Source organism: Berghia stephanieae, chromosome 4 (assembly GCF_034508935.2).
Source record: "Berghia stephanieae isolate SIO BIC M18660-M18661 chromosome 4, UCSD_Bste_1.3, whole genome shotgun sequence".
In the NCBI taxonomy this organism is placed as follows: Eukaryota; Metazoa; Mollusca; class Gastropoda; order Nudibranchia; family Aeolidiidae; genus Berghia; species Berghia stephanieae.
The window spans coordinates 92,640,971-92,645,970 of record NC_088363.1 but is presented as its reverse complement, the minus strand read 5'-3'; positions in this window follow the sequence as shown (position 1 = coordinate 92,645,970).

Here is a 5,000-nt window from a genome sequence, read left to right as displayed (position 1 = left end):
CTAGTTCACTTTGCGGCGCTGCTCTACGGCTGACGCCTGGATTATTCCAGTCTTCCCTTGGAATAGACCCTAAAGACAAATTTCCCCTTGGGGATGAATAAAGGGAATTTTATTTATTTATTTCTTTTAAAGTCAAGGTTTCGATCCCCCATCACCGCCACGAAGTTTTTATTCTCTGTTGTCTTCTGGCACTTTCCTACTCACTTCATCTCTTGTTATTGGATACATACATACCTTGTTTGATTGATCTCCGGGTTTCAGAGTGATGGCATCTTATTTTCTAGTCAAAAAATCGTTGTACTGGTCGTCATTAATGATCATACATCCTTGCTCTTTTACGTCCTGTAACCCTAAGTATATGCCTATAGATAGAATGCGCTTGGCCAAGGAGTTCACAACATTGCCATCCGGAAGTATAACGGACCAACACACAAACTCTGTGTAACCATGAACGTTTATAGTCTGGTTAATACAGTTTAGTGAGAACAGCTCACAAACGCGGATGGCAAAAACAATAACAAAGGCCCGAGTGACGTCATCTGCATACTATCTATAGATAGTCCGAAGTTGACGTCACTCAGGTCTTTGTTATTGTTTTTGCCATCTGCGTTTATGAGTAATTCTAACTGAACTGTATTAACCAGACTATAAAAGATCATGGTTGCACACAGTTTTGTGTGTTGGCCAGTTATACCTCCGGATGGCAATGTTGTGAACTCCTTGGCCAAGCGCATTCTATCTATACATCCCGCTACTAAAAATATTTATGCCACCTTACGATTCAATTTGTCGCCTATTCATTATTTATTAGTCATCCAAAGGACTGGTTACATACACACTTCCAAGGAGTTAGGTACCGGAAGAGTAATAATTCACAATTATATTGCGCAACCTATCCCCCTGGTTAGAGGCTCTGGGCGCATAAAAAATGAGCTTTTATATAGCGCAATATCCACTAAATTAAATGTTCTCAAAGCGCTTTACAAGAGTAGAAGGTATGACGTGACGACTTCTCTGCTTTATTGTTTGTTTTTAACGGTTTGACAGTTTCATATCATCTCGGCGCCTTTAGAATGTCAAAAGTTGGGATTGCCAAAATAAAAACCAGATTTACGATTAAAAAGCACCCGAGAAAAAATAAGATGGGATTAGAATTAGATCAAATTGGGAACAAAAGTCCAGGAGTAATTAAATTGTCAGTACGAGTTCAAGCGAAAGTCCCAACCAGACACACAGTATCCCAAAGAACGGAGTTGTAGTCACTCAGCTCCTTGTTATTGTCTTCATAGATAGTATGCGCTTGTCTAAGAAGCTCACAACATTGCCATCCTGAAGTATAACGGACCAACACACAAAACTCTGTGTAGCCATGAACTTTTATAGTCCGATTTTTTTACAGTTAAGTGAGAATTACTAATAAACGTGGATGGCAAAAAACAATAACAAAGACCCGAGTGACGTCAACTTCATTCTATCTATACAGCCCGTTGGCTGATTAGTTCCCACTAAATTCTATCAATCAGACAGAATATCATGATCTCTACCACTGTCATCACAAAGGTGGTTTGTTACCCATCATCATCACCACCACAACCACAAACATCACCAAATCCACCCTCATCATCATCATCACCACCACAACCACCAACATCACCAAATCCACCCTCATCATCATCATCACCACCACAACCACAAACATCACCAAATCCACCCTCATCATCATCATCACCACCACAACCACAAACATCACCAAATCCACCCTCATCATCATCATCACCACCACAACCACAAACATCACCAAATCCACCCTCATCATCATCATCACCACCACAACCACCAACATCATCATCACCACCACAACCACCAACATCACCAAATCCACCCTCATCATCATCATCACCACCACAACCACCAACATCACCAAATCCACCCTCATCATCATCATCACCACCACAACCACCAACATCACCAAATCCACCCTCATCATCATCATCACCACCACAACCACCAACATCACCAAATCCACCCTCATCATCATCATCACCACCACAACCACCAACATCACCAAATCCACCCTCATCATCATCATCACCACCACAACCACCAACATCACCAAATCCACCCTCATCATCATCATCACCACCACAACCACAAACATCACCAAATCCACCCTCATCATCATCATCACCACCACAACCACAAACATCACCAAATCCACCCTCATCATCATCATCATCATCACCACCAACCACCAACATCATCATATCACCTTTATCACCATCACCACCACCAACCACCAACATCATCATATCACCTTTATCATCATCACCAACCACCAACATCATCATATCACCTTTATCATCATCACCACCACCAACCACCAACATCATCATATCACCTTTATCATCATCATCACCACCACCAACCACCAACATCATCATATCACCTTTATCATCATCACCAACCACCAACATCACCAAATCCACCCTCATCACCACCACCAACCACCAACATCACCACATCCACCCTCATCATCATCATCACCACCAACCACCAACATCATCATCACCACCACCAACCATCAACATCATCATATCACCTTTATCAAAATCAGAAGAAAAAAAAAGATTTCAAGAATAAATCCACAGAAGTCAAGAATGTAATATTGAAAATAATTTATTTATTCATTCAATAACAATAATCAATAATATATAATGCACTACAACCTGAAATGAAGACTAACAAGGGGAGTGGTATGGTCAATTCAATGATCAATGCATGGTGTATGGATATCATCATGTCTATACAGTTTCAGCTAACTCCCACCCCAATGAATCACATCATATTATAGGAATCTCGTTGACACAACCCTTATAAATCGTTGCATAATTTCGCTTGCAATTCAAAGATTTACTCCATAATTCGCTCAAGCCATATTGGAATTATAATAATAAGTTTAGAACTAAGAAGATCTCGATTGAAAAAAAAACAAAACAAGACAATGAACAAGTTAAAAGCTTCATATAATCTCCTTTCATAACTAGCAAAAATAAAATAATTAGCGATATTTTCTTAGATGTTTTTCAATGCTGACGATTACTTACAATCAAACTAGATTAGACTTTATTAGAAAATGAGCGATTTTTAAATAATACCAAATTTCCAATCATATTTTTTGTTTGTATCTGGCCCTCTACTAGATAGTGCTGTACCATAACGATTATAAACATTCATAATTATACGTATAATCCCTTTGATTTTTTGAATGGGTCTATTATTAGCGTGAACTGTATTGTTATCACAGACTAGGGAGGAAGCGATAAGAAAATCTCAAACACACCAAGAACCAGACAGACACATTTAATGATTACTCGTGTGAAAAGTGCGAGTAATGTAGAGGATGCAACTGCAACATTTTCTCTTAGTTGCAGTTCTGTATCTTATACACCAACTTTTCACTTTTGCACTTTGCCTGCTCTCAATTTCTCACTTTCATTTAATAATTTACTAATCATTTCGATTCTTCTGTATCGTTGCTTTCCACGATTTATCATAGAAAAGAAAGAGGAAGAAAGAAAAACAAACAAACATTCGCAGCATTTTTTACGAATATGCTCTGTGTAGAATAAAATAAATAATGTATCTAATACATAATAGGGAACAAGAGATTAGAAATATTCTCGTGTCGTGGCGGCGCGAGTCAATATTATTAGCAAATAAATTTCATGCTCTTTTAACTTTCATTTCATTCATAACACGATGGATTGCAGGGACAATGATTCTCTATTTCATTCATAACACGATGGATTGCAGGGACAATGATTCTCTATTTCATTCATAACACGATGGATTGCAGGGACAATGATTCTCAACATTGAAGCTTTTCTATCTTACATTCATGAGGATGGATAGTGAAATAATTAATGATTGGCAGTGTCTGAACAATTCAAACGATTCATTTGATAGTCTTTCTGATGCATAACATGATATCAACTGGACTGGTACGTGATAGGTTATGTTGGAATGTTACTGTGTTGATGATGTGTTCATAATGGAAGATGCAATGGTATTAGATTGATTGTATTGCATTTTGTTGTCGTTGACGATCTTGCAAAGCAAACAAGCAAGAAGTTCTCCAACCATTCTCAGATCATTCAACTCACTTATTAACAATTAAACTATCTTCAATCATCTCATCTTATTTTTCTTTAATAAAAGTAATAATAAATCCAAAAACAAAATCAAAATCCACTCAAAGCACGGGTAGAAACCTCATCTGCTTTTACACAAAGGAAGAGCTCTAAAATATATATTTTGGACAGTTTGAAAAGCAGAATTGATCGAACGATAAATGCAGGATTAAAAGTGTAACAAATAGCAATAAATGTCATTTGTATTAACTATCATGTTTCTTTTTTGGCTTGCTGACATTTTAAATAACCAAATTATGCGCTCTCCCCACTCACAGAGTCATTCACGTTAATAATAATAACATCCATCCATGCGTGTCCATCTTTCTAGGCGACTTAGAAGTTCAATAAATTACCAGATGTTATTTACAGTTGATACACAATGGTCTTCATTTACTACACATTATATACACACAAGCTTACATTCAATCATTGATATAATAATTATGTCATTGCTAGAGTCTACATTAAATAATCCTATTAAAAAAATATGACAGAAGAATATTAGACGTCTAAAACAAAGAACTTTGGTCGTTAAGACAAGAGTATTTATACAGTAGTTCTTGATAAGGAGGATATGAAAACATTAAAACCCCCAAAATAAAACCAATCAAAACTGAATTAAATACTGACAGGGTGATATTAGGAATTCAGTTATGATCAATAAATTATAGTTTTCCTCTAAATGTATATTTTAATTTCCATGGGTAAAAGACGTAATATATATTGGAGGATTGTATTTCCAATTAAAACAAAAGATTTAGAAGACATAGATAAGTGAGATTACTAAATAGGTTTAAGATCATTAGA